General features: G+C 33.2%; 1 pseudogene; it reads left to right on the top strand.

Moving 5' to 3' along the window:
• The first annotated feature begins 8,198 nt into the window (after positions 1-8,198).
• On the top strand, positions 8,199-14,038 carry LOC115980755 (annotated as a pseudogene).
• Positions 14,039-27,868: the final 13,830 nt, after the last annotated feature.

Genomic DNA, 27,868 nt, shown 5'->3' with positions numbered 1-27,868 from the left:
GCCAAAAATCAATGGTGTATTCATGAAATGATGTTTTCAAGCATGACCAACTGTTCTCCCCCCAAATACACGGCCAATTGGTCCCTCCCTCTTAATGCATGGCTAATTCTCCTTCCCCAAATAATGTGAAGTCATTCCTTTTCTCAAATACATGGCCTATTAATCCTTTCCCTAATGGCCAGTTAGTTAAGAAAATAATTGAAAGGATACGGCCGAAAACATGAAACATCAAACCTATTAGGGACAAAATTGGCCTTTTCCCTTTTCGCATAAATTATATAGCATTTTGCCCCATTTCCCAGATTAATTAAGGAAATGCCCCTATTTTGAAACTTAATTTTCTCAAAATCGAGTTAAACCTTGTAGTGGCGTTTTAAGGAGCCCTATAGTGATGTTTTAAGGACTTGTGGTGGCGTTTTGGAACTCGAGCTCCATGAACTCGAGTTCCATGCAGGTTTTTTGTTTTTTGTTTTACCTATAACTGGAGATCATGGAGCTCGAGTTCCAAAACGCCATTATAGGTCCTTAAAACGTAATTATAGGCTCATTAAAACGCTACTATAAGGCTCTAGAATTTATTTTTTTTTATTTTTTTATAACTCGATTTTGAGAAGATTGAGTTTCAAAAGAGGGGCATTTCCCTAATTAGTTTGGGAAAGGGGGCAAAATGCTATATAATTTCTGCGAAAAGGGCAAAGGCCAATTTTGTCCAACCTATTAGTGACAAGAAGAGAGAGACACGAATTAAAGCAATGGTCATAAGTCTACTCTAACTAACCATACGTGAGAAAATATAAACAAAAGCATTAAACATGATTAGTGCCTTTTCGACTATCACATGTAGCGCTGTGTTTGGTTAGGATGAAAAGAAATAGGACGATAAATAGGAAAATAAAAGGGAGAGGAAATTTTAATTTTCCATTATTTTGTTGAAGTGAAAAATAAGATAAAAGAATATCCGGTGGTTGGAGTTTTCCACTTGAAGCCATCATTTTATTTTAATCCAAGATAGAGATATATAAATGGAGAAATAGAATTTAGAAAAAAAAATTGCAAAATCTCCCCTCATCATTTTCATCCTTCCATTTTTATATATTAAGGATATAATAGTAAATTACTTTTCATTTTTTTACCTTTCTATACTTTATATCAAACGCTCAAGGTGAAAAGTATAAATCTTTTTTATCCTCTCAATCTTTTCCATCCTCTAATCCTCTCAATGAAAGATATAAAGTTTTAAACAATTCAGATGTTATATATATATATATATATATATACACACACACACATATAAGGCTCATAAAACTTTCCAAATACCTACACATCTAAAACTAAAACAAAACAATAGCTCTTTCTTTTACTTTTCACTTTTTCTTTTCCACTTCTCTTTAACTTCTTTTATATATTTATATGTTAAACATTATTTTCAGCCCTAAAATTAGAATAAATTTTGATTTTAGTCCCTATACTTTATGCAAACTTTAGGGATGTAAATAACATTTTGGAAAGTTTAGCTACAAAACTAGTTGTAGTCTAAAACTACAACCTTACTCAATAAAATAAACATTACTGCATATTTTGAAAATCTAACTGTTGAATTGCATATTCTTTACGCTTTTAATACACATGTCAAATTTTGTGTCAATCGGATATTATTTACTATATGATCTATAAGTTTATATATTATGCATAAATTTAAACTATAAAAACTTGCAATTTAAACAATTTATTGATGGTATAGTTAATAATATTTTATTTTCTAGAAATTTTGCAAGTATAGAAGATATAATTCAATGATGGATTTGTCAAAATTTATCTCAAATAAAAAGATATTGAGTAAGATTATAACCTAAGGTTACAACCAATTTTGTTGGTAAATTTTGTCGTAATATTTTAACCTAAAAGAATTATCTATAATCAAGCACGTGCAAACCATCCTTTACCCTCGATTTTCTTGTCTAATTTTCCCTTTGCCCTCAAGTTGAGTGCCCAAGCCTATATTTTTAATAGTTATTTTATTTATTTTTTATCTTTCTTCTCTCGTCCTAATCAAAAAAATAATATCATGAGACGACCCCAACATCATATGATACCCGCATGTCTGTTAAGCTTGAATACATATTACATCATTTTATGTCTTTAATTCAAGAATCTTATTGGGAGAAAATGAGTATTTGCCCCTTTCGCCAAAACTTTACAGCAAAATGCCTTATATCTGAAACTATTTAGGGAAATATCCCTGTTTTGAAACTTGATTTTCTAAAAATCGAGTTTCAATTTAAAACTCGATTTTTGGACAATTGAGTTATAGCGAACTGAAGAAGAAAAAAAAAAAAAAAAATTTCTGGAATTGAGTTCATGGAACTCAAGTTCCTTGAAAAAATTCAAGTGGAACTCGAGTACTTCACATGGAACTCGAATTCCAAAAAAAAAAAAAAAATTCTAAGTTCACATTTGCTATAACTCGATGTTCTAAAAATCAAGTTATACGTTTGAAACTCGATTTTTAGAAAATCAAGTTTCAGAATAGGGGCATTTTCTTAATTAATTTCAGACATTTGGCATTTTGCTAGATATTTAAAAAAAAATAAAAAATAAAAAATAAAAAAAAATAAAAAAAAGGCAAAAGCCCATTTTGGCCGATCTTGTTGGGACAAAACATAAGTTGTGGAGAGCAAAAGACAGAGTTCAAGACGAGACTATTATTATTATTTATTTTTTTCTTTTTTTGAGAAGGAGACGAGACTATTATCTAATATTCTAAAATCATTGTCTAGAAATGTTAGACAAGAGTCATGATTTTCAAACTCTAGAAGATCCTTACCCTTTCTTAAAAACTAATCAGCAAGTACTAATACTGATGGGCGATGGCCCATAATAATTGACCTCCCATGTTGATGAAATATAAAGTTTCTGGTAAAAAAAATTTATATGTTAGAACTCGTGCGTAGCTCATATCTTGAGGTGTTTGAATGAAAATGTTCCCAAAATCTGGCTGCTACTAATGTAAATGACTGCCATGGTCGACTCAATCACTAGGCCACTTAGGTAATAGCCAAGGTGCCTAAATGAAAGGAGAACTCACTCTATATATATACTTCTATCAATGCAGTAAAAAATAATATACTCTTATGTATCAATTTTAAAGTGTAGAAATTTTATTTAAGGTCCCTTCATCTGGCAATAAATAAATAAACAAAGCCTTTTATTGACAAATAGAAGGGGAAAATGGGCATTTTCCCCATTTACGAACTATGCAGTAAAATGCCTTTGAAACTATTTAGCAAACTGCACCTATTTTTGAAACTCGATTTTAACAAAATTGAGTTCTGTATAAAACTTGATATTCTCAAAATCGAGTTTTATGTATATTTTTATGTGAAACTTGACTTTGTCGAGTTCCACTTAAATTTTAAAAAAAATATTTAAGTAGCAAAATATGCATAGAACTCGACATTGCTAATGTCAATGTCGAGTTTCACCTGTAACTCGATTTTAACAAAATCGAGTTTAAAAAACAAGAGATTTTGCTAAATAGTTTCAAAACAAGGGTATTTTGTTGCATAATTTGTAAATTATGGACAAATGCCCATTTTCTCCCAAATAGAATGCATTATCGATACATTTCATATTATAAAATATTTTATTAAGCCCAAAAATTTTAATCAATGAAAATTATTTTTTAAAAGTGATCTTTCTTCAAAAGGCTTGCACTCTATTAATGCATTTTATTCAATTTGCAGCACTTTTTAGAGCGTAAATTTTTAATCTCCCATACACACAAAAGGTGAATAAACTCTCTCTCTCTCTCTCTCTCTCTCTCAAAATTAAAATCAAAATCAAAATTAGTAGTTTTCTAGACAAAGTCATTACTAAAATCCCACATTCATCACTTAGAGGAAAAAAATGATATAAAAAATTAAATAAGTATTAATTTAAAAGTACTTAAATATAGAGAAAATTCTTAGTATGGCCTACGTGGAAAAGTAAGCAATAGTTAATATTGTTTGGCGAGAATACTGTTTTGGTTCCTATGTGTTTACAGTCAATTTGGTCCATACATTTTGATATTACGTACCAATCAATTTGATCCTTATTATTTTCGACTTACACTCAATTTGATTTTTACCGTTAACTCACTAATGGAAAATATATACATGGCAAATAGTGTACATTGCTGGTACACTTGATGATAGGCCACAAACTGAATGACCCCTAGTGATAGGAATTGATTAATTAATCAGCCAACTTATTAATTAATCAATTTATCATGCAAACGTGTGGTAGCACAAACAAATCACCAACAAACTAAATATGCAGCGGAGAATAAATAACACGGTGATTTGTTTACGAATGGGGAAAACCTAACGGCAAAAATCCCACCGAGTGATTTTCAGGTCACCACTACCGAAACTCCACTATTATCACAATAAGCAGTTACAAGTAAAGGAATCCCAAGTATCTTACTAACCTACAGTTGAACCCTTACCCCAATACCCAATTGAACTTGTTCTGTAGTGACAGTTTCCCTTTTTGATGCACGACTCTCATGTACGTGACTAACCAATTGCGCGGATCCCAGTACGCGACTTCAATCACCAACTAAGAAGTTTGTTAGTTGCAAAGTTCTTCAGTTCATCCACATGATGAAGATCAAGAAGATGCTTAGTCACAAAACCCTACGGTGCACATATACAACAACTTCTTCAAGAGAAAGAGATGAACTAAGGCAAGAACTTCGTCTCTGGTCACAATTTGTTTAAACAGAGTTTGCTCAAAGCTTGTGCAACTTGTGAACTGTTTGACGGCTTTTAAACTGATTCTTTTATATGTCTAGGGTTAGGAGAAAAGAAAGCTCAAAGACAAATTCACGGATCCCAAGAAAATCATATTGGAATTCTGAGAATTTTAAACCTCAACAGATAGAAGGTGTCAAGTAGCTGTCGAGAAGGTGTCGAGCACACCGAATGTAGAATAGCTTCCTTAAGCTCGATAGATGCAATTGTTGAGCTTTAATGATTTTGCACTATGAACTTGTTTTCTTGGACAGACTTGAAGACTTCAACACTTGATCTTGAAACATGGTTCTTGAAGTATTTAAACACATTCTAAATCTACCTAAATACAAGTAAAGTGCGTTTTGTCAAATGATAAGCCAATTACATAAAAGAATGACATATGTTCCTAACAAGTGAAACACATATGTCCTAACACTTGAATATATAATTAATGCAATGTAGAAGATGTGGACCAATTAAAGATTGCCGCATCATTTAAAGTCACCAATTTAAGCCTCAAAATACATTACTTCTACCTTGATGACTGCCCCATTCCTGTTGAAATGTTCCAAACAATTTCCTTTCAATTTCTTAGCATGGCCTACATGGAAAAGTAAGCAATAGTAAATATTGTTTGCCAAAAATACCATTTTGGTTCTTACGTGGTTACAGTCAATTTGGTCTCTACGTTGTGGTAATGGACGAGGTTGTTTGGGTCATGGGAGAAGTGAAATTTATCTGGGTTTGAAAACTCAAATTAGTTGAGTTGCAGCTTACTGTGTTTTTTTAATTGATGTGGCAATCTTTAATTGGTCCACATCTTCCACGTTGCATTAATTACATGTTCAAGTGTGCCAATAGTGCGTACCGTTTGCCATGTAGGTATTTTCTGTTAGTGAGTTAGCGATAATTGGTAAAGATGGATCAAATTCACTACAAATTGAAAATAATGGAGACCAAATTATCTGGTGTCAAAATGTAGGGACCAAATTGATTGTGACTCCTAAAATGTAAGAACCAAAATGATATTTTTGCCCCATTGTTTCTACTCATTTCAATTTATTAATATAGTCTATATGGAAAAGTAAGCATTAGTAGGCCAAGACATTTAAACCAGGACATTTAAGTCAATTTTGTTTCTATCATTTAAAATTCTTCCAGCGTGACATGATGTTTCCATCTAATAAATGGCGATAAGCAAGACTAACAACATAATGTGATGATCATTACTCCAAAATAAAAGAGATGATCGATACTACATAATGAGATATACTGTGTTAATTGGTAAAAGAAAAGAAGATTCTGCTGCTTTCGTTTGGTATTTTCCATTAGTGAGTTAACAATAAGGATCAAATTGACTGCAAGTTAAAAATAACAATGACCAAATTGACTGGTACCAAATTGTAGGAACCAAATTGATTGTAATTCCAAAATGTAAGGACCAAAATGATATTTTCACCCCATTGTTTCTACTCATTTCAATTTATTAATACAGTCTATATGGAAAAGTAAGCAAAGTAGGCCAAGACATTTAAATCAGGACATTTAAGTTAATCTTGTTTCTATCATTTAAATTTCTTCAATCGTGACATGATGCTTCCATCTAATGAATGGCGACAAGCAAGACTAATGACATAATGGGATAATCATTACTCCAAAATAAAAGAGATGATCGTTATTGCATAATGAGATATACTGTCAGCTAATGGGTAAAAGAAAAGAAGATTATGGTGCTTCCGTTTGGTATTTTCCATTAGTAAGTTAACGGTAAGGATCAAATTGTTTACAAATTAAAAATAACAAAGACCAAATAGACTATAGCCAAAATGTAGGGACCAAATTGATTGTGACCCCAAAATGATATTTTCGCCCCACTGTTTCTACTTATTTCAATTTATTAATACGGTCTATATGGAAAATGGAAAAGTAAGCAATAGTAGGCCAAGACATTTAAACCATGAAATTTAAGTCAATCTTGTTTCTATCATTTAAAATTCTTTAATCGTAACATGATGCTTCCATCTAATGAATGGCAACAAGCAAGACTAACAACATAATGTGATGATCATTACACCAAAATAGGGATGGCAATTTTGCGCCGCCCCGCTTGACTCGCCCTTCCCCACTTCATCCCACGAGGGTTTTTCCCGCCCTATAAATGTAGTGGGGCAGGGATGGAGGGAGATTTTAACCCCGTACCACGGGGCGGGGTGGGGACGAGTTTAGATTTTTTAAACCCAACCCGCCTCATCCTTGCCCCACCCCGCATTGATAAGGGTTAAATTGTAAATTTTTCATACCCTAAAACCCTAATATTTAAACAAACTTATCATCAGTTTATTTTATCCTACCCAACAAGGCTTTCTGCCTCTTTTTTTCCTCTAGCAAGGTTGGAAATAAGGTACCAATTTTAACATTTTTTTTTTTTTGTCTTTATTATAAACAAATTTATATACTATTAAATCATTGATTTTGTATTATGAGATTTTTGTCTTTGTTGTGATATTGTCTTGTTAAACACTTTAATGATATTATTCAATTTTTGCTAAAAATTAGTTTGATTTGATGGGATAAATTTATTTGTAATTTCAAATATATTTTTATTAATAATATATATATATATATATATATATATATTTAAAAAAACAATTGTAATATTAGTGGACAAATTAACAAGAAGTAGAGTTTTACGGGATGGGGCGGGGATTTGCGAGGCCCCAAGGGGCGGGGATGGGGAAAGAAAATTTTTCTCGTCATGCAGGGCAGGGCAGGGTGAGGATGGAGTGAGACAAAACCATGCAGGACTAGAGTAAAGACCCCATCCTTTGGACCAGCCCGGCCCCATTACCATCCCTACACTAAAATAAAAGAGATGATTGTTATTGCATAATGAGATATACTATTAGCTAATGGGCAAAAGAAAAGAATATTCTGCTGCTTTTGTTTGTTTCAATGAAAAATTTTATGTGAATATAGTTTTTTGCATTTTCCTATATTTGGTAATATCTTGAAAAAAGAAAAAAGGAAAAAAAAAAAAAAAAAAGGTCTAAAGAAGACTATCTCTTAATTTTAATTATTTGGTTTAGTATGAGATAGATATATAAATATTTTTTTGGAAAACAATTTCATCTCACGCTAGAAAAATTAAGGAAGTCAATAGATAGTTTTTTAACTTATTTTAAAGTCACTACATGTAGGAAAATTAGATAGATTTTTTAAAAATATTTCAATTTCAAAAAAATGTTAACATTAAAAGAAGCTTAAAGAAGTAAGTTAAACTGAAACCCGTTTTTATGAGACTGTTGTCGTTTATGGGCAAGGCCCATTGAATATTCGGCATGATTGGCTCACCAAGATTGTAACGGCAAATTAGTTCGAAGTTGGAAGTGTTTGTACGATCTGTAGCAGCAAGACATAAGAATGTTTGTATCTCTACCAATATATGATGATCAGTTGAGTCCGGTTATTCAGGTTACCCTTTTATCAACCTTTTTTTGTTTTTTATTTTTTATTTTTCGAGGGAAACCTTATCTACCTGAAATGCAAAATTGACGAAAATAACTTGGGTTGGGCGGCTTGTTAGGTTAGCGTTTGTTTGTTTGTCTTTTTTTTTTTTTTTCTTTCGACATTTTATATCACAAGACCATTTATCGTACGTCACACGACCAATTCAGTTAACATAATTGACATATGATTAAAAGCAGTAAAGCACTTAGAGGAATCATAAAAGGTCACGTAATAGGGTCCAAGAAGATTCCTCTAAAATTCCAAAAAACAAATTAGCCAACCAAATATTCCAGTCCCTTCTATAAATACCTCTCAATCCATTTGAAATCATTCATCCACTACTCCAAACCATGCATAGTTTATCCTTTTGTAGTAAAAGCCATCCTCATAATGACGTCCCTTTCAAAAAAACCAGCTCTTCAACCAATTCCTTTCATCTCTACTCATCTTCCTCCTTGTGGCCATCATCCCTGATTTGGTTTGTTCATCCACTGCTTCCGTAACTTCTCCTTTTACTTACACTAACAGTAAGGTTAAGATAGCAGAGGAAAGAAAGGAAGCAAAGGCTCTTCTAAACTGGAAAATTAGCCTTCACATCAAAAGCCAGTCTCTCTTGTCCTCTTGGACTGGAACCACTCCTTGCAATTGGGTTGGAATAAATTGCGACAAGTCTGGAAGTGTCACACATCTACTCCTTTCAGGTTACGGTTTGAGAGGTACGCTTCACAATCTCAGCTTTCAATCCTTCCCCAATCTACTCAAACTTGACCTTTCTTACAACTCACTATTTGGAACCATCCCCTCAAATATTTCTCAGCTCTCTAAACTCTCTATTCTTAACCTTACTGCTAATCAATTCATCAAGGGGATTCCATTTGAAATAAGCCAATTGACAAGCCTTCACATCATTGACCTTTCTATGAACCGTATGACTGGCCTTATTCCTCAAGAATTAGGAGTGTTAAGTTCTTTGAATGAGCTTGATTTATCATCAAACCATCTCACTGGTGTCATCCCAACTTCTCTTAAAAATTTAAGCAACCTAACCACTCTATATCTTCATAAGAACCAACTTTCGGATTCCATCCCTCAAGAATTGGGAGTGCTAAGTTCTCTAAGTAAACTTGCATTATCATCAAACAATCTCACGGGTGTTATCCATGCTTCTTTTGGAAACGTAAGAAACCTAACCACTCTATATCTTTATGAAAACCAACTTTCTGGTTCCATCCCTACTTCTCTTGGAAACTTAAGCAATCTCACCATTCTAGATATCGATAACAACAAGCTTTCGGGTTCCATCCCTCAAGAATTGGGAATGCTAAGTTCTCTAAGTAAATTTGCATTATCATCAAACAATCTCACGGGTGTCATCCCTGCTTCTTTTGGAAACTTAAGAAGCCTAACCACTCTATATCTTTATGAAAACCAACTTTTTTGGTTTCATCCCTCAAGAATTAGGAATGCTAAGTTCATTGAGTGACCTTGAGTTATCATCAAACAATCTCACGGGTGTCATCCCTGCTTCTTTTGGAAACTTAAGAAACCTAACCACTCTATATCTTTATGAAAACCAACTTTCTGGTTCCATCCCTCAAGAATTAGGAATGCTAAGTTCATTGAGTAACCTTGAGTTATCGTCAAACAATCTCACGGGTGTTATCCCTGCTTCTTTTGGAAACTTAAGCAAGTTAACCACTCTATATCTTTCTGATAACCAACTTTTTGGCTCCATCCCTCGAGAATTAGGAATGCTAAGTTCTTTGAGTGACCTTGGGTTAACATCAAACGATCTCACGGGTGTCATCCCTGCTTTTTTTGGAAACTTAAGCAAGCTAACCACTCTATATCTTCCTGAAAACCAACTTTTTGGCTCCATCCCTCGAGAATTAGGAATGCTAAATTCTTTGAGTGATCTTGAGTTATCAGAAAACAATCTCACAGGTGCAATCCCTATATCATTTGGAAACTTGAGCAAACTAAGCACTCTCTATCTTCATACGAACCAACTTTCAGGTTCCATCCCTCAAGAATTTGGAATGGTAAGTTCTTTTAATGATCTTAAGTTATTGTTTAACAATTTTGTAGGTATAATTTTTCCTTCTATTGGAAACTTAACTAAAGTCATTTGTTTTCACTAATAAGGTAAGCAATCTCATTTCTTTTGAACAGAACAATCTTACTCAATTGAAGGAGTTCGAATTATCTGATAACCAATTCACCGGTCACTTACCAGACAATGTGTGCCTTGGTGGATTGCTTAAGCACTTCACTGTAGAAGAGAATCATTTTATTGGTTCAATACCAAAATCCTTGAGAAACTGCACTAGCCTAGTTAGAGCCCGACTTAATGGAAATCGGCTTACTGGAAATCTAGGCAAAAGTTTTGGTGTATACCCACATTTAGACTACATGGAGTTGAGTAATAACAAATTTTATGGTGAGCTTTCAAGGAATTGGGGGAAGTGTCAAAAATTGACAAGCCTAAAAGCCTCTAACAATGATATTTCAGGTAGAATATCTCCTGAGCTTGGAGATGCAACTCAATTACATTTGCTCGATCTCTCATCAAATCAGCTAAATGGTGAAATCCCAAAGGAATTAGGTAACTTGACGCTTTTGATAGACCTTTATCTAGATAATAATAAACTTTCTGGACATATTCCTAACAATTTTGGAATGCTATCAAATCTGGAGCAACTTAATCTTGCTAGAAATAGTCTAAATGGCCTAATTCCCGAACTAGAGAATTGTAAAAAATTGTGGGTCTTGAATTTGAGCAATAATCACTTAAGCAAATTTATTCCACTTCAAATTAGCAATTTTCACTTTCTCCAATATCTTGATCTTAGCCAAAATTTAATAACGGGAGAGATACCACAACAACTTGGAGATTTGAAAACTTTAGAAATTTTGAATCTTTCTCACAATGCGCTCTTTGGCTCTATTCCATCTAGTTTTGTTCAAATGTTAAGCTTAAGATCCATTGATTTGTCCTACAATCAACTGAGGGGTCCTATTCCGAATACTAAAGCATTTCGTGAGGCATCAATAGAAGCATTTAGAAATAACAAGGGATTGTGTGGCAATGCCACTGGTTTGAAGGCTTGCCCTTCTACAATTAGCCACAATCCCCATGCCAAAAGGGGGAATAAATTTACTAAACTGATTTTAGCCCTTTTGGGGCTTGTCTTCCTCATATTTATCATTTTTGGAATTATGTTATATGTTTGCTCAAGAAAGACAAAGATAAAAAACAATCTAGAAGCAGAACATCAAAATATGTTCGCAGTATGGAGCTATGATGGGAAAATGGTTTATGAAAATATTATTGAGGCAACGAAGGATTTTGATGACAAACATTGTATCGGTGTTGGGGGGGTATGGAATTGTTTATAAAGCTGTGTTGATAACAGGTCAAGTTGTTGCTATAAAGAAATTCCATCCACTCTCAGAAGACAGTGTGGTCAATCTTAAAGCTTTCACCAGTGAGATACGTAGTCTAACTGAAATAAGACATTACAACATCGTCAAACTTTATGGTTTTTGCTCTCATCCACGACACTTGCTTTTAGTTTATGAGTTCTTGGAAGGTGGGAGCTTGGAAAAGATACTAAACAATGATGAATTAGCACAAGAATTTGATTGGGCTAAGAGGCTAAATGTTGTAAAAGGTGTGGCAAGTGCTTTGTCTTATATGCATCATGACTGCTCTCATCCAATAATTCATCGTGACATATCGAGCAAGAATGTTCTACTAGATTCTAAATATGAAGCTCATCTCTCTGACTTTGGCATAGCTAGGATTATGAGCTCTGACACTTCTTATTGGACTTCTTTTGCTGGCACCTTTGGATACACTGTTCCAGGTATGTTATTTAAGTAATTCTAGTGACATTAACATTTTCCAAATTCTTGACATGGTAAGTTTTGAATGAAGTAACATCACTTCTATATGGGCCTACATTTTATTTTTTGGTAGATAAATTGATAGTTGGAAGTTCCATTTGAGCTACAAGACCCTTGACTTTTACATGGACCTATTGACACCACTTTAATTAACAACACCACTCACAATATTTAGTCCCAACAGTTATGTAAAATATTGTGTGTCTATTTTATTGATGTTTTTTCAATTGACATTGTTTCTTTCAAAGAGTTTTTATTAAATTTTGTCTCTAACCACATAATGTGGTATATGGTTGTCACAGTATGAGCTAATATGTTCGATTATTAATTAGAGAATTCTAGTTATTTAGTGATGACAATTATCTCTTCACTTGTATCTTGATTGGCATTAAAATAAACAACACACAATTTGAGGAATTTAGGGGCAACAATCCATGATAATTTATTTCTTTTTTTTTATTTGTGGTCATAATCACAATTACTTAAAAAAAAAAAAAAAAAAAAAAAAGGTTACGTTTAATTTCAAATGTTAAGATTTGAACTTTTCGATAAATTAGTTTTATTCTCCTTTTTTTTCAGAATCCTTTTTGACGAAGTTAATTGTGCATGAATAGCTCCAACTAACTCGTAGTTAAGGAAATTTACTAAGTGAGCCTCGTTTTCTAATTATTCAATTCTTTCAAATTGGATAATTATTTCTTATACGATGCAGGTTCAATGCAAAAAGATGACACATACATAGGTAGCCACACCACTGCTCTCTCTGAGAAAAGCATTACCTGTTTTCTGTAAAACCTTTAAAATGATCAGCATGTAATTCTCGTAGCTGCCCCCTCCACCTAATTCCAAAATCCTAATACTTTCAAGAGTTTTTTACAATCTACTAAACTTGTAGAGTTGCTCCTATACATGAAAATATATGTTAGCATATATTACAGATTTCTATATAGTTCAGAACTAGTACATGGACCCTAACAAAAAGATTGTGAGGTAAGTTGAATCACTGGTTAAAAGTAGAGTTTGACTTTGATATTTTAATTTCAGAATGTGCATACACAATGGAAGTGAGTGAAAAGTGCGACGTTTATAGCTTTAGTGTAGTCACGTTGGAAGTACTTATGGGAAGGCATCCGGGCAATTTGATCTCATCATTGCTATCATCATTTGCATCATCTTCCCATGATGTGCTACTAGAAGATGTATTGGATGAACGCCTTGCACATCCTACAAATCAAGAGTTGGAGAAGGTGGTTTTAGTGGCAAAGATAGCATTAACATGCTTGCACACCAGTCCACAATCTCGTCCGACCATGCAACAAGTTTATCAAAAGCTATCAAATTGGAAATCCCCTTTCACAAAGCCATTGTGCACGATCACGTTAAGAGATCTCATTGATCTTGGCAATCTGAATTAAGCTTCATAAGTGTTTACGTATTCTCATGTATGATATCTTGTTTGTGTACATTTTATCCTCTAGTATAGGTTTAAATACTTATAAAGCCAAAACTTCAAACACCACAATTCATAAGACTGTTCATCTTCTCTACAGTTGTCGGCTTAGATCGTGAATCTCTACTCTCCTGTGAGGCCGTGACACTCAGCCACCCATATCATCGGCAGCTTCATTATTCATCTACTATTGCAAGAACACCATCTTCAACCTGTTAAAGTCTCCATCTCACTATCAGACCCGGCCTCCATGCCTCTTGCCTATCCAATCATGACGAAGCTCTAACACCCTAAAGGAAGTGGAGTTCTTACTTTCTTTCTTCTACTTCTTCACTTTTGCGATCCTAAAGTTCTCAAAGTGTGGGAAACCAGGTTGGTCAAAGTAAATCAGAACATTGTCTTCAAACTTATCCTGATATGTTCATGGTTTCCTTCTATTTTATTTATAGTTCTTATTGATTATGTTTATTTGAGACTATTTCTATGTGAGATGTCAACATATTAGAAGGTGAGAAGGGGAGAAGATGGAGGCTTACTTTTTGCTTATCATGACGTTATCCAAAACCTGCCTTCTGTTTCAAAAAAACATAATTATGATTTTAGTAATTTCTCTTTTTACTGTTCTGAAGTCCTTCCTAGTTGGCACTACACATTTGTACAAGGTTATTAGGTTCTAGAGAATTAGTTCTTCTCAAGAGACCCCATCTGCCATGCCGCAGGTATCTTCACAATTGCTTTGAATGGAAGCGAGCATTTTCTGTTTCAGTTGGTAATGCATGAATATGCAGGGAATCCATTGGGAAGAAATGAAAGAAACTCAAAAGATAAGACGAAGGAAACAGGAGAAACTAAACTATAAAGGGAAGCCTTAACTTAAATAGGAGGCATGGGATGTGCTGAGCTCAAATTACCAGCTTGCTTTGATTAAGATCCTTTTACAACCCAGTTAGTTTTCGCTACCAAGATATTTTTTTCCCTTTTTATTAAGCTCAAAAATTGTAACATGTTATACAACAGATGTTTGGGGTGCAGCCCGTGCAGGTGAAATAAGCCCAAGAAGATTGGAATAACAAAACATAGTAACATGCAATTTGTATCCAACATCATGAATAAACACTTGCTATACAAAAATAAAAATTGTATGAAGCACAAGGCTTGACTTGGACAAGTTCTAAGGACACAAACTTAAATGCCCAAACCTTTTTGATGAAAAGGGAATATAATATTTTCAAAAAAAAAAAAATTGTCTGAAATATTCTCTGTCATGTATGTCTTAGAACTAAAATAATCTAATTAGGTGAGTAGAACTCTCAATTAAATTCCAGCAACAGCTGGTAATATTTTGTTAATTTACAAAAGGATTTGAAGAAAAAAGATTGTCCCATCTTCAAATGTAAGTCTTCTACTTCTGTTGATACTAGCCATTATTGTAGCTAGAAATTCGTAATAGGTTTGGTTATTGTATTCAATTTTTTGGCCTTGTGGAGCTATTCTTCTATAGTATTTTTTGTTTTATTAGTTTTTTATATATGGTTTCTTGCTTACTACCTAAAGAAGCATTCATGGTAAATTGTTAATTTGCTTTTTTTTTTTTTTTGCTGTGATGGTCATAGCTATTTGAAATAGTTGATATCCTGGGAAAATAGGTGGATACTGAAGAAACCATAAGTTCAGAAGGATTTTTATTTGGAGTTTTCTTGGGATTATATCCATTTTGTTCATTTGGTTGGAACCCTAATTGGATTTGACACCATTTTTTGGATGCATTTGGCACCTATCATCATATTTGGAAGTAGCTTGATTTGCACTTAGGTCTTTTGGTTGGGCTTAGTTTTGATTTGGCTCCTTAAGAATTTTGTGACTTGAGAGAAGTCTCTGAAAGGTGGAGTCGAATTTGATTAAATTTTGTGATTTACAAAAAATCTCTTCATTGTGGATAATTTTGTAAAGCTAGATTATTGTATTTTGCCTTATAATATTTTAAATTGATTTGGGTTTGCAATTTGAGATAAGTTCGTAGGGACTTTGATGGAGGCGAAGGGGAGTTTTTTTTTTTAAGAGGTTTGATTAAATTCAAGCTAAAGTGCAAGCCTACATTTTCAGCTTGTAATATTGATTCAGTTTTAGGCTTGAATGAACGTTGGTTGGTTGGGTCAGTGGTAGAGGTTGCAAATTCTACTGGAACTTGCCAAATTTGGGCAAAAATTTTCCAAAATTGGATGGGGTTTGGTTGGATTTGGTCAAGATCTCACTAGATCTGGTCAAGATCTCATTGGATCTGGTTGGATCTTGCTAGATTGTATTGTAATCTTGCCAAAGTTTATGTACATGATCAATTGGGTCAGGTCACTGGCGTTAGTTCTTGGAGGCGAAGACCCATGATCGACCAATGGGAGCTTCGAATCGAGTGGTCTACGAGTCAAAATTAGTTGGTTCTGCAATCTTCAGTTGGGTTCAAACACCCCTAAGTGCCACAAGTTCACAATCTAGTAATTCAACCTTACCATATTTTGGACATTTGTATCTTTTATTATTATTATTATTATTATTTTTTATGGAAAGGGTCTATGTATCTATTAATGCATTTAACTATTGTTGAGTCAGAAATTTATGGTTGTCATTAGACTGAGATCGTCATTAACCAAGAGAAGACGTTACGCATTTATTACGCTCATTGATGACGAAACGTAACAAATGAAGCAACAGTCACAGAATGAGCTGTGAACTTCAGACAAAGATTTTATAACGCACTAGTCGTTGAACATACAGCAATTCATTGCTCATTGATTAGGCACACAACTATAAAAGAGAAGGTAACAGAAGTTAAAGGTACACACAAATACGCTACGAAAATCACTCTCTAGTCTATTTCTCTCTAAAATCTTTCTCCCTTACTGACTTAAGCATCGGAGGCGGTTTGGCTAACGCCACATCGGCGTATTACTCTTCCACCCAATTCATTTTGCAGGTTTTCCTCCAATAGAGATGACCCCAATCACAGTTTCGTCCATCCACTATGACGAGGAGCTCAACTGCTGATTTTTTGCATCATCAACTATTATTTTAATATTTAATAAAACAGTTAAAATTTGTAGTACAGAAAGAAAGAAAAAAGATTGTTTTTAAAAAAAAATCATAGATTCAGCACAAGGATGAACGTCATAATTTTGACAGTACTAAAAATCTTTTCATGTGAATCTAATGAAATTTTGAAATAAAAAAATTTATAAAAAAATAGATATTATTATGTGTAAAAAATAAAAATAAAAATATAATAGATAAACATAATATTATGAATGCTATTTTTTTTTTAATAGATCTTATTGCATTAAAATATTGCGTAGCATGATCATATAAAAGGTTTTTTTATCAGCCCGACTGGTCTCACCTATTCGCTTGTACAAATGTGCATGTTTGTGTTGGGTCCGGCTCCCCTCCAGTTTTGAAGTCTCCCGTTCTCTCCCATTTTAAAATTGATGAAAGACATGTGGCAAAAATAAAATCCAAAGGTTACAAAAATGCCATGCCAAATACAACATTTTTCTCACCTAGGAAGTCTGACCACCCTCTTTCTCTTTCTCCCCAACAAGCCTTTCCTCTCTTATTTGCCTCTCTCTTCTTCTCTATCACCACTGCCACCTGAGCATCATAGGCATCGAAATCAAAGTTTACCGGAAAAGAAGGGTAAAACAAGACAATGGATTAGGAAATTAAAAAGAGCAAAAAGATCTTTTTAATATAAATAATACCCACTGCCAATGTTACCACAAAATCAGTCTTAACATTAACATCTTGAAAAGAACAATTCAAAAGTTTTTACAAAATCAAAAATTTCCACAACCAGAAAAGAAATAAGAAATAAAATTTGATCAGAGAGAATAAATTATAAAAAAAATAACCCAAAATGGACAAGATGTGAGTCTGAGCTTGGGGAATTTATATCATTCTTGGCATGTTGGACAAGGACTTGAGTGGTGTGCTTAGCCGTAACGCCATTGGCTTCCGTTCAAGAGAAGGTGGAGTTTAAGACAGCAATGGCAAATTGCACACCTACCTCCCTCTCACAGTAAGTATAGCTTGCTTGGCTTCCCATGAGGTCACAAAGATCTTTTGATCTTTTTAATTTGCTAATCCACTATCTTGTTTTACCCTTCTTCTCTGGCAAGCTCCGATTTCAGTGCCTATGATGCTCAGGCAGCGGTGGTGATGGAGAAGAAGAGAGAGGCAAATAAGAGAGGAAAGGCTTGTTGGGCAGAAAGTGAAAGAGGATGGTCAGACTTTTTAGAAAAGGGTGGTCAGATTTCTTAGGTGAGAAAAAAGTTGTATTTGTCGTGGCATCTCTGTAACCTTTAGATTTTATTTTTGCCACGTGTCCTTCATCAGTTTTAAAATGGGAGAGAACGGGAGACTTAAAAGACTGGAGGGGAGCCGGACCTGTTTGTGTTTACCTCTAAATTTTTCTCCACCATACATACCAATAATAATAACTTTTTTTTTTTTTTTTTTTTTTGAGAAACAGACACACACATAAGAAAGAGAGAAAGATGTTCTAACACAAAAATACACCACTAATAATAACTTAGAAGATCAACAAAATAACCAATACACTCTTTTAGTAACTCTCGACAGACACGGAGCAAATACACTCCTCAATTGGAGTAATTTTCTGTTGTTTTGGATTAAGATATCAAAGATTCAAAATGCTAACAATAATGCTTATTAATTAATAAAACCTTAGGATAAGTTTGATAGACTATAATAGGCATTGTAATGTAATAGTTATTCCTATAGTTTAACTATTTAGTAGTTTGGTTATGTTTTTATTACAGGGAATAGTCATTTCTTATGAATAACTATTCTTTTTTTTTTTTCTTTTCTTTTTTTATACAAGGTAGAAATTTTACTCTAGTCTAATCTAAGTGTATATATGTGTAAAACTTCTTTCTGGAGACTTGAATCCCTACCCTTACCCCCTACACCCCACAAACACTTATACTTGCAAAGTGACCATTGCACCAAAGGTGTGCAGTGGTTGAATAACTATTCTTTAAAATGAGGAATAACTATTCATATCTAAAAGAATTGTAATAGGTATTCCTTACTAGGTATATTAATTTAATAATTTCTAAAATTAATATATTTCCAAATAAATAAACTTTCTATATGCACATAACAATTATGAAAAAAAAAAATCATTAAAAAAATAACTAATCTCTCATTCAATTTTTTTAAAAAAAAAATTATTTTTTAGGAAATATAATTATATGAGTAAGATATTTCCTAAAATATATCTTAAGTTTGATTTAAAATGCTTTCATTTCATTGTTTTCAGGGTTTTATTATTGAATTGTCACCAAAGAAATGAATAGTAATAAATATTACATTACAGTATCTTGTATTTCTTCTAATATCTATTCCTATTTTTTTATAATTACCGTTACAATATACCAAACATGCTCTTAGTAATTTTGTTGTATTGTCCCCTACATGGATGAAAAGGAAGTTGACATTCGTTTTCTTTATAAAAAAGTGTTGTATGCAGGGTGTGAAATTTACTGGAGAAATTTAAAGAGCTAGTATATATATACACACACACACACATACATACATATATAATGGTGAAATTTAAAATTTTAACCTTAATCCCCCACCCCAAAAAAAAAAAAAACCTGGTATATATATACAACCTGAAGAATTAAAATTTGCGCTAGACATATATATATATATATATATATATATATTTTGGCTCTCCTCCTCTAAAATATTTAGATATTGACCCATAAGAAAAAAAATATCTACTCCATGCCCCTTTAAAAAAAATCTGAAAACCCAATCATAATTCCCAAAATTTTTCCCATATTTTTTTCTCTCTCAAGCTCCCTCTCTCAGCTCTGCAACTTTGCCTAACCTCATTCTTCCTCCACAAAATTTGTTGCTGCTGATGTTCCTCATCTCCAATCTGATTTACATCTTTGCTGCTATTGTTCCTCGGATCTGATTCGATCTAAGTTTGTTGTTGTTCATACTCACACACAAGTTGAATCGGCCAAGGTATTGTGAATCTGAGATTTTCTCTCCTCTCTCATGTCACATTTATGTTCATATTTGGCTAAAGATGGCCAAATACCATCTTTGGATTTGGCCATCTTTAGCCAAAATATTTAGTAATCTACCACTATTTTAAAACTCAAGTTTGCAAAATTCGAGCTTGACATGTAACTTGAGTTCTAAAAACTCGAGTTTCATAGAAATTGCACCATGCAAGGTGTTACTCAAGTTTGTAAAACTCAAGTGCCATTCAGTACAAAATATTAAATATAAACAGTTTGTGTGATAACGTTCTACTTCTATGCATATGGAGCTTGCCAGTGCGTTGGGCTTTTAAGAATACTCCAGCAAAGACCTGCTGACACAGCTTGTCCAAGGAAGACATGTAATACCCCGCATACTTTTATTTGAGGTTATTATTAAGTTTTCTTTTAAATATAATTGTTGGGCTATAGGTTTTCTTTTTATTAGTAACTGCAGTCCGCTGCCCCACTAAGCCCACATCTTTAATACAAACTACAGGGTAGAAGAAGAGACAGTCAGGGTTTTCATAAAAAAGGTTTTATCAAGAGGCTAAGAGGTTTTTCTTTGGAGTTTATAACACATACAAGTGAAAGGGCAATCAGATTGTTCAAGGTATGATTTCTCACCGTTAGAAACAAGAATTAAGGAGTTAGAATTTTATTATAAAAGAAACTTTAGTGATGTGTAGATTGTTGAATTGGTAATTTCTTAGATTATGATTTTACGTGGTTTCAATTATTCAGAAATCTTGATTGTCACTGTTCGAACCCTTGAGCAAAAGCCGAAATTGTTAAACCCATGTATAAGGCTAGCGTCACTTTTGTAGGGCCATATGAATTTTTGGGCTGCCGTAACTCTAATTCTAACTTGCTGGAAATTCTGCACTTGACCCCACCCTTATGTCACTTGTTATCTCTCACTTTTGTCAGGGTCCTATTCTTCTTATTGTAGCTTTAATGGTCTATTGCCTAGGTGTTGACTAATTCCAATCAAAGTGATACCTTAAGGTCCAACATCTACTATTCTTTAAAAGGTTAAGGACAAATTTGTTTCTTTTGTCCGAATTGTAATTTTATCCCTATATATTGTGGTATTAAATCCATTAGGGTCAATGAAAGTAAGTCCTTGAGCAAAGTCATAATAGATTCGGCCCACAGTTTTCTTTGGGGTTATATATTTAAATCTTATAGTATTAGCTGCTGCCTATGGGTTTGATAAATTGAAGGAAACACATTTTTGGGTAGAGATGCTTGGCATTAGTGCTATCATTTAGTTCAGCAAAGTATTTTACTTGTGAGTCAGTTTGTATAGGTTAGTAAGATTTATATTTTATGGAGGATATTAAGTAATTTCCATGATTGATTCTAGGTCCCATCTAAGAGTATTTTGAGACTATTTGGAGGGTGTTTCAGCTGGACTTTCAGAGTGATTCAAGTGCTGTAAGTAATTATGCATAACATGCACAAGTTTTATCTATTAGGTTCTTAGAAGTTAAAAGTTTTCAAAAGTTTTGTATTTCAAACTTGTATTTCCTAAAGTTGTCAAAAGTATTTTTGTATCATTGAAAGAGAAATTTTGATTATTAAATAAAGAGATACTTCGAATTCTAAATAAGTTTTGAGTGTCCAAATCCCATTTAAAATATGATTTCTAAACTAAACTATTTTCTGAAAATAATTGAGTTTCAATGTAAGTTTTCTAAAAAGGTTCTTGTTCTTTAAGTTTGTTTAAAACCAAGTGATCTCAAGTCATATTCTTATTTTTCAAAGGGTATTTAAGACGTTTCTTTTAGCAAATTGGGTTTTCAAACTTACTCAAGAATTGTAAAAATATTTATATAAACTCTTCAGTTCTTATTCATTTCCTAAGAGAGTCAAGCATCCTTTGATTTATGTTCAATTCGATATTGTGACCTTTGATATGCCTCTATATTTGGAATAATTGTTAATATCAAGTAAATTATTATATTTTGTATAAACTTTACTTTTGTGATATGTGACTCAAAAATAAGTGTTTTTAGAATTGATCAGATATATCAGATATGTGTAAATCCGCTCACAGGATTGTATGTGAGAATATGTGTTGATCCCTCACCAGCAGGGGTTAGATGTTGGTATCCGCTCACAGGATTGTATGTGAGAATATGTGATGTGTATATGTGAAATTGTGCTCTGATCAATTATATGTATGTGTTTTCTAATGATTTTAAGATGTGACTACAATTGTATTAAGTGATTCATTATATGTGTTGGAATAATTATTTTTGATATCATTGAATGAGTTTGTGAAAAATCAAAATACTCGTGCCTGGCTTGACTCTATTTCCGTTGTGTATTCTGTATAATTACTTACTAGATGTGTGGTTCACCCCATCAATTACTATTTTTCAGATTAAAGTATAGTTGGAAACATAGAACCGTTGGGTCGCTTTGTAAGGTGCAAGGTAGAGCATGGAAGTTGTAGACGACTTCAGTATGCATTGAAGACTTATAGAATTTTAGCTACCTTATTTTGTAATTCATGTTTTTATGGAGATTATTTCCCATTTGGGGAGTTTAGACCTTTATTGTAAGAGGTTTTTAAGAGTATTATTTCTTTGGAGTATTGATTTATTTTGGATTAATTATGTTTATAGAATTATATAAGTTTAGCAGGTTAGTCATGCATCTAAATTCATGTTCCATGGATTTGGGTTGTAACAAGACGTGTCAATTGATTTTCCTGCATTGTGCAAGTGGGAGGGATTGAGATTAGGCAAGTGGGAGGGATTGAGATTAGGTGCAATTACTAAAAGCAATTGCACCATGCAATTACCCATTCTCCTTTACAAATTTTTTTACATTTTTAATTTTTTAACTTTAATTTTTACTTCTTTTTTATATTTTTTTTATTTAACAGTTGAGATTGAAAGTTGCTTTCCTAACTTCTAATCTCAGCCATTTATTGTTATTGCATCAGGTGTAATATCCTAAGCATTGCACCTGATCTCAATCCTAAGTGGCAGATAAGCATAAGCTCAACTTTTAGTGTTATCTTGTCTCCCATGCGCATGTAGGACAATTAGTAGTAAGTCCAGTCTTGTCTCCCATAATGTCTTTCCTTAGCAGTGTCTTGACTTGTTTCAGAAAAATCCTCAAAAGAACTAGAGTTGTTCATTCCAAGCAAGGTGTTCCCATCTACAACTTTTCCACTTATCCTCAAAAGAACTAGAGTTGTTCATTCCAAGCAAGGTGTTGCCATCTACAACTTTTCCACTTGCCTAGTCTTTTCCCGTTTCAGCAACTTTTAAATAATTCAAGTTCATAGAACTCTAGAGTACATTACAAAAAACTCAATTCTTTGGAACTCAAGTTACATGTATAACTTGAGTTTTATGAATTTGAGTTACAAAATAGTTATACATTGTTAAATATTTTACAAATAGTGATAAATTGCTAAATATTCTGACCAAAAATGGTATTTGGCCATTTTGGCCAATTTTATGACTTTATCTCATAACTTTTTATTATCAGACTAAAACACTAATTAGTTTTTAGTGTAAAAAAAAAAAAAACAATGTGTAACAATAAAGGGAAAAAAAATAGAAGAAATAAAGATAGCATTAGCACAGCACAATAGTCAATAACATGTTTGGAAACTATGAAAATAGGGGTAATTACAGTAAATCCACCTGTGATTTGACTCAAAATCACTTTACTTACCCGTGATTTAAAAAATGTCACTTTGTTTGCACGAGGTTTGCTCTGTTTGTCTCCTGTAATCCATTTCTGTTAAAAATAGGAGCAAATATGTATTTTTACTCTAATTTTATGTCTCTCTCCTCCCAAAACAAAACAAAACATACAAAATAAAGGAAAACAAGATCAAAAAGTTTTCATGAAATGTTTTAGCATTTCAAACCTCATAATGGGACAAGAACCTAGCCATCTCTCTTGGCGAATTTTCTATGTTAACTGAATTTTGAAGTGGATAATAATGAAAATTAAGAGATTGCATTGTTTTGGGGAGATTGAGCTTTGTGAACAAATGAGTTTTGGTAATTTTTTCTTTTTGAAGCAATTTTGAATGTAGTCTATGATGAGGATATTATTCATTTCTTTGTTGAAAATTTTCCCATTCAAAAATCATCTAGATCTTGGCATTTTAGGGACAAGGAGACTTGGATGGCTTATTTCCTAGTAATTCTTTTCTAGATTTGTGGTGTTGTTTATTATAAGTCATGAAAAAATTTAGGTTTTGGGTATAAAGGGCAATGACTATTTTTTTAGGAATGGCAACGGATCGGGTTCGGGCTGGGTTTTTTCATACCCGAACCCGACCCGCAGGTCAAGACCCGCGGCCCGGACCCGGCCCGTTTACTAAACAGGTTATTTTTCGGGGGCCCGGACCCGCCCCCGCCGGGCCCCGCGGGCCCCGTTAAGCCCTGCCAGATCAGGGCCCATTCCGTTGCCCAATCACATAAAAAAAAAAAAAAAAAAAAAAAAAAAAAAAAAAAAGTTTGCCTGATACTGATTTTCTCAACAACCAAACAGTAGGGGACACTCAAGAAAATCCAGATTGGAAACCCTTTTTTTTCATTACAAAATTTTCCCACATCAAAAGTAAAAACAAGAATTAACATATAGACCCTACAAAATCAAATCAAACAAGCCGATCATATTCAACAAAAATAACACTTAAACTAGAAAATACAAATTTGATTCTTTGAACAAAATGAACGATTTTCAGTGCAAAAGCTTGAGTTCTCAATGAGGTGAGAAAGATGAGAGAGTTGTGGCCTTGTGAGGTGGAGGAGGGTCCGGCGAGGTGATGTCCGTGAGGAGAGGTGCTTGATCTCTTGAGGTGCTTGTCGGCGAGGTTGCTTGAGGGAGAGCGGTGACACTGACAGAGCTTGGGACGGCGGTGAAGGCTTGGGACGGTGACGAAGGCTTGGATCGGCGGTGAGAGGTTGGGTAGTTGGCCGAAGGTGAGATTGAGAGTGAGTGAGATTGTGATTTGTGAGTGAGATTTGTGGGTTAGAGAGTGAGATTTGTGAGTGAGAGAGTGAGACTAAAGAGAATAAAGATGAGGGGGTGGCTGTGTGAGCTGAAAGGAAATGAGGATTTAGAAATTTTAGGGTTTATAACATTATATATATATATATATATATGTGAGGATATTTTAGTAATTATATAATTATATATATCTGGGTCGGGTTCGGGTTCGGGTTCGGGCTGGATTTTTACAAAAACCCGGACCCGGTTTGGGTTTTTTTTTAAAAACCCAAACCCGACCCTATTCCTTATCGGGCCGGGTAAAATAATGGGTCGGGCTGGGCCGGGTAGAAATTGTCATCCCTATATATATATATTTTGAGAGAGTTTCAACCTATGATGTCCGTTCTTGATGAAATTTCTTTATCATCAAATCAAGACATCAATCAGTTTTTTGGTGTAGGCGGAGATTGAACTCCAAATCTCTTATACAGCCATCAGAGACTTTACCAGTTAAGCTAACTGGAACCCATTAAAGGGAAGTGACTTTGATAGCGTGTTTTTTGTTAAATCTGTGTTCAAAATTTTAAAGCAAAGATTTGGGGTTTTGGTAGTGGGTTTTGCTTTGGTTCAGTCACTTGATTTGTTCCGCTAACCTGCACAAACCCACAACCAAGACCAAACTAGGGGTTTGAGCGAAGAAAGAGAGAGAGGGAGAGATCTGGGTCTGAGAAACAGCAAAGAGATTTCTTGCAATCTTCATTGCAAGTCTCGTGCTCTTTAGTTTGAGAAGATTACAATTCGTGTACAATTCCTGTCGCCTATATGAGGATTATGACAGAAATTGTAATATTTATTACTAGGAATAAAATGTGTTATAATGTAATAACTAAACCTATTCATTAGTTTGGTTGTGAGTTATAACATTAGAATGAAACTTAACGTTTATTTTAGGAAATTTCTTACTCATACAATTATATTTCCTTAAAAATTGTTATTTTTAAATTAAGAGAGATATGTGTTATTTTTTATGATTTTTTATTTTTATAATTGTTAGATGTATATGGAAAGTTTGTTTACTTGGAAACATATTAAGTTTTAAAATTATTGCAGTTATTAAGGAATAACTAATACAATCTTTTAAAGAAGAATAGTTATTCATCATTTTGAAGAATAACTATTTATAAGGAATGATTATTATTTGTAATAAAAACATAACCAAACTAAAGAATAACTAATTCCTCATTTTGATGAATAGTTATTTATAAGGAATGATTATTATTTGTAATAAAAACATAACCAAACTAAAGAATAACTAAACCATAGGAATAACTATTATATTACAGTGCCTATTACAGTCTACCAAACATGCCCCTAGTGTTGTGTTGAGGTCAATAATGACACTTCTTACTTCTTACTTCTGGGGTCAGTGCAGCACATACTAGACTCTTTATGAGTCTTATCTTCTTGTTTAAAGTCGTGTAGGCAGGGTTGACTTCCTCTTTTCCTTCCTGAGTGGTCAAGACAACTTTTGGTTGTCAAAAACCTTCCGTTTTGTGATTGAGCATTTGGATGCTCAGCTGAATTTGGTCACGCCACGCGACATAATTCTTATAGAGAGCTTATCACCTACCGTTGTTGCAATTTGTGCAATGGTGGTAATATTGATTGAAATGGAGGTGGAGACCATGTCTAAGACGAGAATTTGAGAAAGAAATACCACTTTTGTTGGTGGGATGCTCTGAGTATGTTACAAGAGATTTTTGTGATTTATTGGAGTTCTTGGGCCAAGTTTCTAAATTTTTTTCAAATAGCATTTATGATCCTGTTCTCCTAGTTTTTCTATGTTTTGTTTTGTTTTGAGAGTAGAGAGATATAAAATTAGAGCAAAGATACATATTTGCTCTCATTTTTAATAGAGGTGAGTTACAGGAAACAAACGGAGTAAATCTCGAGTGGACAAAGTGATATTTTTTAAAGAGCAGGTAGGTAAAGTGATTTTAGGTCAAACAACAAATAGATTTACTGCAATGACCCCATGAAAATATACAGGTAGCATTAATTATTAGAAAAACACGTGTAGCTAGCATTAACTATTCATATAGGCGTGGTTGTGTTCTTTTCTTTTAGATTTTTTTTTTTTTTTTTTTTTTTTGGGAGAAGTCTGGTTGGTGTATCTAATACATGATTAACAATTTAACATTAATATTTTGTTAATGTTTTTATAATATAGAATGTTTAAGAAACACTTATTTTGTATGTTGTATTTTGTTAAATATGAAATAGATGTTAGTTTTTATTTTCATATATATATATATATATATATATTTTTTTTTTTTTGGTTTTAAGCTTCTTCCCTTCCGTCCCCCACCTAGTGGCGGAGCTAGAATTTAACTTCCGGGGGGAGGGGGGGGGGCGGAATTTATAAGCAATGCATACGGGCACAAACACAAAAAATAACATTAGTATATTTGCTATACTGTATTTTTCTATTAGGGATTCATTTACACATGAATAATTTTTTAATTAAAAATTCCATTTAAAATTCTCATAAAAGATTTTAGTAGTTGGAAAACTCAAGTACAACTCATATGAATATGATATTGTAATATTTTAAAAACGAAATTGTGAACTTACATACACTTGAAAATTCAAAGTTTAACATGAAAACAATATTGAGCTTTAGAATTTATTATATAATTATCTTTACATTTTATTGCTTACACAAATTTTATTAGCGAAGAATAAATTACTACATTAGAAATTTGTGATTCTTTTATCATTTTTATGAGGGAATAATAATATTACTTTCAATCTTTTTGATTAAAACTTGTGTTTCCTAATAGTTCTTTTTATTTTATTTATTTTTTTTTTTATCTTTGTTTATATATATATATAGAGAGAGAGCTTTAAAGCACATTGATAGATTATTAATGATTCTATTTTTCTTCCATATTTAGTGAAGTTTCCATAAAATAAAAAACAATAGTCCAATGATTATTTTATAAATGAAAAAGAAATACGTAGAGCAAATCCATGCATGAAACTAAACAAGAAAATAAATGGATACAAAAATTAAGATGGGCCAACCATATGGAGGGGAGGGAACAAATTGATAAAAGGACAAAAATCTTGAAACTCACGCAACAGTAATTATACTTGAGCTCTATTTTTTGTTA

Source organism: Quercus lobata, chromosome 3 (genome assembly GCF_001633185.2).
Source record: "Quercus lobata isolate SW786 chromosome 3, ValleyOak3.0 Primary Assembly, whole genome shotgun sequence".
Classification (NCBI taxonomy): domain Eukaryota; kingdom Viridiplantae; phylum Streptophyta; class Magnoliopsida; order Fagales; family Fagaceae; genus Quercus; species Quercus lobata.
Note: the sequence above shows the minus strand (reverse complement) of the source record. Positions and strands in the feature narration are given on the sequence as shown.